This window comes from Pseudorasbora parva, chromosome 12 (assembly GCF_024679245.1).
Source record: "Pseudorasbora parva isolate DD20220531a chromosome 12, ASM2467924v1, whole genome shotgun sequence".
In the NCBI taxonomy this organism is placed as follows: domain Eukaryota; kingdom Metazoa; phylum Chordata; class Actinopteri; order Cypriniformes; family Gobionidae; genus Pseudorasbora; species Pseudorasbora parva.
In genome coordinates, this window is record NC_090183.1 from 907501 (window position 1) to 915764 (window position 8264).

Sequence of the window (8264 nt, forward strand, 5' to 3'; positions counted from 1 at the left end):
CATACATATATACACACATAAACATACATATATACTCACATAAACATACATATATACACACATAAACATACATATATACACACATAAACATACATATATACACACATAAACATACATATATACACACTAAACATACATATACACACACATAAACATACATATATACACACATAAACATACATATATACACACATAAACATACATATATACACACATAAACATACATATATACTCACATAAACATACATATATACACACATAAACATACATATATACACACATAAACATACATATATACTCACATAAACATACATATATACACACATAAACATACATATATACTCACATAAACATACATATATACACACATAAACATACATATATACACACATAAACATATATATATATACTCACATAAACATACATATATACTCACATAAACATACATATATACACACACAAACATACATATATACACACATAAACATACATATATATACACACACATAAACATACATATATATATACTCACATAAACATATATATATACTCACATAAACATACATATATACTCACATAAACATACATATATATATATATATATACACACATAAACATACATATATACTCACATAAACATACATATATACTCACATAAACATACATATATACACACATAAACATACATATATACACACATAAACATACATATATACACACACAAACATACATATATATACACACATAAATATACATATATACACACACAAACATACATATATACACACACATAAACATACATATATACACACATAAACATACATATATATACACACACATAAACATACATATATATATACTCACATAAACATATATATATATATACACACATAAACATACATATATACACACATAAACATACATATATACACACACAAACATACATATATACACACACAAACATACATATATACACACATAAACATACATATATACACACACATAAACATACATATATACACACATAAACATACATATATACACACATAAACATACATATATACTCACATAAACATACATATATACTCACATAAACATACATATATACTCACATAAACATACATATATACTCACATAAACATACATATATACACACACAAACATACATATATACACACACACACAAACATACATATATACACACACACAAACATACATATATACACACATACATATATACACACATAAACATACATATATACTCACATAAACATACATATATACACACACAAACATACATATATACACACATAAACATACATATATATACACACACATAAACATACATATATATATACTCACATAAACATATATATATATATACTCACATAAACATACATATATACTCACATAAACATACATATATACACACATAAACATACATATATACACACATAAACATACATATATACACACACAAACATACATATATACACACACAAACATACATATATACACACATAAACATACATATATACACACATAAACATACATATATACTCACATAAACATACATATATACACACATAAACATACATATATACACACACATAAACATACATATATACACACACATAAACATACATATATACACACACATAAACATACATATATACACACACATAAACATACATATATACACACACATAAACATACATATATACACACACATAAACATACATATATACACACACATAAACATACATATATACACACATAAACATACATATATACACACACATAAACATACATATATACACACACATAAACATACATATATACACACACATAAACATACATATATATATATATATATATATATATATATATATATATATATATATATATATATATATATATATATATATATATATATATCGGTAGGTTTAGGGGCTGTGTAAGGGGAGAGAAAATCCAGTTTGTACAGTATTCAAACCATTACATCTATGGAATGTCCCCGCATTTCACAAAAACAAACGTGTGTGTGTGCATTTGCGTGTCCGTGTGAGTGTGTGAGAAAGAGAGAGAGAGAGAGAGTGTGTGTGTGTGTGTGTGTGTGTGTGCATTTGCGTGTCCGTGTGTGTGTGTGTGTGTGTGTGTGTGTGTGTGTGTGTGAGAGAGAGAGAGAGTGTGTGTGTGTGTGCATTTGCGTGTCCGTGCGTGTGTGTGCATTTGGGTGTCCGTGTGTGTCTGTGTGTGTGTCCTGTGAGGCTCATTATCCTGCAGTGCTCCGGCCCAGTGTCTGTCCCCTGTATGGCCCTCATGGCGATGAACAAATTGGTGACAGTGATCGGCTGCTCTGTCAGAAAGAGCTTTTCAGAACCTTCAGAGACTCGAGGGAGCCGAAGTCTGACAATATGGAGGAGTTTTAGAGATTCCTCACACACCAGGAACACAAACTGGTGTCGGATTGCAGAGAGCGGTCAGTGTGTGACATACACACACCTCAGCGGATGAGTTCTGGATATTAGAGCAGAGACAAGGCCTGGAGAATAATACAACCAAAACACCACAGGCGGCTAACACACACACACACACACACACACACACACACACACTGCAAAAATGCTCTTCTTACTCAGTAATTGTCTCGTTTCCAGTCTAAATATCTAACAATTCTTAAATCAAGATGCATTTACTAGATCAGTAAAACAACATAAGATATTTTTTCTTGTTTTGTTGAAAATAAATCTAAATAAAGAGTTTTTGCTTAAAACAGGCAAAATGATCTGCCAATGGGGTGAGAAAAATAATCTGATTTATTGTTTCCATCCCAATCAGAAATAAGATTATTTTTCTCACCCCATTGGCAGATCATTTTCCCTGTTTTAAGCAAAAACTCTTTATTTAGATTTATTTTCAACAAAACAAGAACTCCCACCACTGAGTCACATCAGGTCCTAAATCAAACCCTCTCGTTTAAAAACGACTGAAGAGTCTGAGTGTGTGAAGGAGAAACTGATTTAATCCGCATTTATCCACGTCTAAAGAACATCATGTGAAGATGAGAAAGACGAGCCACTGATCATGTTTTTCCCCCGCTTATAAACCTGATCAGAAGATGAGAGAATGTGACACACACACACACACACACACACACACACACACACACACACACACACACACACACACACACACGCTGCATTTTTACTTTCTCATAAAAACTCCTCCTGTGTGATTTATAAGCCTTTTGTAAAGTGGGGCCATGGGTAATGTCCTCATATTTCACCCTCTCCTGTAATACCTGTGTCATACCCATGGCATTATACACATTTGTGTCCTCATGTCACAGAAAAAGCGCGCGCGCACACACATAAACACACACACAAACACACGCAAATGCACTCACACACACATTCAAACGCAAACACACACACTCGTGCACACACTCACTCACACACTCACACACTCTCACACACACGCACACACACACATTATTTTAAACGTGCCACTCTCACAGGACAATATATTTATTTCCTCACAAACTCTTTCTCGATACTTTTCTCTGCAGATTTGACTGAATATTGAATCAGGCAATTATTGTGCGGTTTGAGAGCAGCGGATACGAGCTGTTCCATCGCTGACAGAGGAATAAAGAGAGGCAGAATAAAGGCGCAGTCGTGTCAGTGTTTCTGACAGCTCGGGCGTGTGTGTGTGTGTGTGTGTGTGTGTGTGTGTGTGTGTGTGTGCATCTACCTTTAACTCACCGGCGCTTCATTCGGCAGACGGACGGACTCAGACATCATGGACATCAGGAGGTGTGTCAGTCAACACACACACACGCACGCACGCGCACGCGCGCACACACACACACACACACACACACACACACACACACACACACACACACACACACACACACACACACACACACACACACACACACACACACACACACACACACACACACTGCCCCTAAACCTACCCATCACAGGAAACATTCTGCATTTTTACTTTCTCATAAAAACTCCTCCTGTGTGATTTATAAGCCTTTTGTAAAGTGGGGCCATGGGTAATGTCCTCATATTTCACCCTCTCCTGTAATACCTGTGTCATACCCATGGCATTACACACATCTGTGTCCTCATATGTCACAAAAACATGCCCACATCCATCCTTCTTTCCATCCATCCATCCATCCTTCTTTCAGTCCGTTCTTCCATCCATCCATCTTTCTTTTCATCCATCCATCCTTCTTTCAGTCCGTTCTTCCATCCATCTATCCCTCTTTTCATCCATCCATCCATCCATCCATCCATCCATCCATCCATCCATCCATCCATCCATCCATCCATCCATCCTTCTTTCCATCCATCCATCCATCCATCCATCCTTCTTTCCATCCATCCATCCATCCATCCATTCTTCTTTCAATCCATCCATCCATCCAGTCATAAATAAAGCACTGTATGCTGTGTCCGGTGATGTTTCTGAGTCCTGCTGATGTCCTGCTTTACTCCTGTAGGTGGCGCTCACGTGTCTCTTCACGCTGTAACTGCCACCTCACACACACTCCTCACACACTCCTCTCACACACTCCGGAACGCAAACAGACACACAATTTCTTTCAATTAGCACGAGTCGGGCAGCTCAATAAATTCCAGTTTGTCGTGAGAGACGCGAGGGCGCTGTACTTCGACTCGCCACAAATGAAGAGTAATGCGAGAGCAAGCGTGAGCTTTACTAACCACACACACACACATACACACACACACACACACACACACACACACACACACACACACACACACACACACACACACACACACACACACACACACCATCAGTTCATCAATTAACCAGCAGTCTCAGGCTGCGAGAGTTCATCGAGACATGAGAATAAACGAGAGGAAAAGAGATCATCTCAAGAAGACACACTGCAAAACATGCTCTTCTTACGCAGTCATTGTGTCTTGTTTCCAGTCCAAATATCTAAACATTCTTAAATCAAGATGCATTTACTAGATCAGTAAAATGACAGAAGATATTTGTGCTTGTTTTCTGAAAAAATATCAAAATGAAGTGAGTTTTTGCTTAAAGGTGCCCTAGAATGATTTGAATCAATCTGTTAAATTGTTCTCTGATATCTACACAGAGGGTATGTGGCGTATTTAAGGGCAAAACTTGTCCAGATACAGTTCTACAGGTCCATTTACAACCCTATAAATTGTCCCTAGGATGTAATGCTCTGTTTATGCCTTATTTGGAAGAGTCATGAATATTAATGTTGAGCTCTGCTCTGATTGGCTTATCTCAGCAGCTCACAGCAGTTCAGTGAAGCAGCTCGTGAGTCCTGACAGAACACAGACCGACTGAACGACACTTTAAGCAGAACATCTCAAATGGAGATTGATCAAATGCAGACTACTTGTTTATTGGTGTTTTCAGATCATCCGCACGTGAGAGAGAGAGAGAGAGAGAGAGAGAGAGAGAGAGAGAGAGAGAGAGAGAGAGAGAGAGAGAGAGAGAGAGAGAGAGCGAGAGAGAGAGAGTTTTAACTTATATGGTGGTAAAGGTGACGTTTGCTAGAAGGATCGAGTGAACGATCTGTAAGCAAAGTATCTACGGCTGTATTTTGTAAAATAATATTCCCCTTTGTCATCAGACACACTGTTTAGATTGGTATGGTAGTTGGAGTGTCCTATTGTTACTGTACTAGCATCTCGCGTTATCTAGACAATGCGGTCTCTCTAAGAAACTTTCAATTTAATCAGAAATTGTTTAAACAGTCAATAAGTGGATAAATGACTTACTGCTTGCAGGAATACAGTCGGCCCTTTCTTCAGTTTAAGACGCTGAGTGAAGTTTGCTTGAAATGGGCCGAACAAACGAACGATTTGTTGTGGTATGGATTATAATAAACCTCAAGCATGACTGTTGACATATGAAAAGTCCTCCCGTCCCCTGCACAGCCTGAACATGACGTGTGTCCTGAGAGACGTGTTTGCGATCTTCGAGTGTCTTGTTGTCCATCAGTAGATTCGGCTCGTTTAGACAGAAGCAAATGTTGGCGGCGTGCATATTAATGATCCCCAACGCTTACGTCACGGTCGGGTTTATGTTGAGAAGCACTTTTTTTTCCGTGGTGTTTTTGATTTACGAGATTTACATCAGAAGGAGGAGGCGATGGTGTTTGAGACTCACAGTGTGTGATGTCCATGGACTGAACTCTCATTATTTCACTATGGCAAGGTTCATTCAATTTTTCATTCTAGGCCACCTTTAAAACAGGCAAAATGATCTGCCAATGGGGTGAGAAAAATAATCTTATTTCTGTTTGAGAAACATAAGGAACAAGATTTCAATCAGAAACAAGAATATTTTTCTCACCCCATTGGGAGATCATTTTGCCTGTTTTAAGCAAAACAAATTTATTTTTAAGAAAACAAGGAAAAATATCTTCTACTGATCTAGTAAATGCATCTTGATTTAGGATTTGTTAGATATTTAGACTGAAAACAAGACAAAATTGCTGAGTACGAAGAGCATTTGTTGCAGTGTAAGAGGAAGTCTCTCGCCTTCAGGTCAATGATGGAAGATATTGAGCTCCTCAAATGAAAGACATCTGTCACAGATCGGAGGTCTTTCCTTTCTAAAGCAGCGTAATATCAATAATATTAACTTCAGCACATAATAAACCTGAGGCTTGGACACAAATCAGCCACACACAGATCTTTTACTGCGAGAAGATGCTGGCGATCGATTCTGCGATATAGGGGTCCAAGAAATGAAAAATAAAGCGGCGGATGACTGCGATTTGCCAAAGCATCCTGTGGCATAAGGTCCGCTGACCCAAAGAAACCTGATTAATCAGTGAAAAAGGCCACCCAGATGACCTCAAAACCTCAGAGATGATCCATCCATCCAGAGATGATAATGCACTGCAAAAAATGCTCTTCTTTCTTAGTATTTTTGTCTTGTTTCTAATCTAAATATCAAAAAATTCTTGCATTAAGAAACATTTACTAGACAAATTATTGTCTTGTTTTGGGAAAAAATTATAGAGAATTAAGAGAGTTTGGGGTAAGAAAAATAATCTTAAATCAAACAGAAAGCAACTTGTCTAGTAAGTGTTTCCTAATGTAAGAATTTTTTGATATTTTGACCAGAAACAAGACAAAAATACTAAGTAAGAAAAGCATTTTTTGCAGTGTGATGATAGTCTCGGTGCAAAAACTCATCTGGAGCATCGGTGAAGCTCCCTCAGAACCACCGACCTGCACAGACAGACAGACAGACAGACAGACAGACAGACAGACAGACAGACAGACACTGATAGTACAGTGTGATATTCATTCATGTCAAAGAGAATAATATTTAATTATAGCTGCGAGCAGCGATGTGGGGCCCAAGCTTGTGTGGGTTTGATTTGACAATCAGATGTTAAATAATTCAGTGTTAACTTAATGTCTTGACTGTTTTTATGTCAGGAGCAGTGATGCCAGTAACGCGTTACTCTAATCTGACGAGTTTTTTCCAGTAGCGAGTAATCTAACGCGTTACATTTTCCAGACCAGTAATCAGATTAAATTAATTTATCCAAGTCACTGTGAGTTACTATTCTAGTCATTTTCCTTACTAAAAAATAAAAATATATATTTTTGCTTTCTTCTTGCGTCTCGGAGAGAGTATTTTTTCAGGAAATATTTATTTATTTCAACTTTAAATCTCAGGAGATGCATTGTTGACGTTACTGTTAAAAATGCACTTCCAATAAAGTGAGTGTTGGCAAACAGTCGTCATTTCTGTGTTGAGGCGGCAGGGGCGTTGTCGGAAACTGCTGAATGTAACTAATGAAGTAACTTGTAATCTTACTTAGTTACTTTTAAAATCAAGTAATCTGTAAAGTAACTAAGTTACTTTTTAAAGGAGTAATCAGTAATCAGATAACTTTTTCAAAGTAACGGTGGCAACACTGGTCAGGAGGTGCAACCAAACAGTTTATACCTGACATAACTAACCCAGCCCATCACGGATTATTATCTTTACTGTTATTACCTTGACTATTCATAATAAAAGAGCCATGTTTGCATTTGTGTCACCCTGACATTAGAGAATATACAAATCGCTGGACAAAAGTTTTTCAATTATCTCAAACTTTTTGTCTATTTGAAAGTTTTCAAACCTAAAATGTGTTCAAACACCTGACTGTTTAAGATAAAGCACAAAATAAGTATTATTATGTAATATGTATTATTTAAATG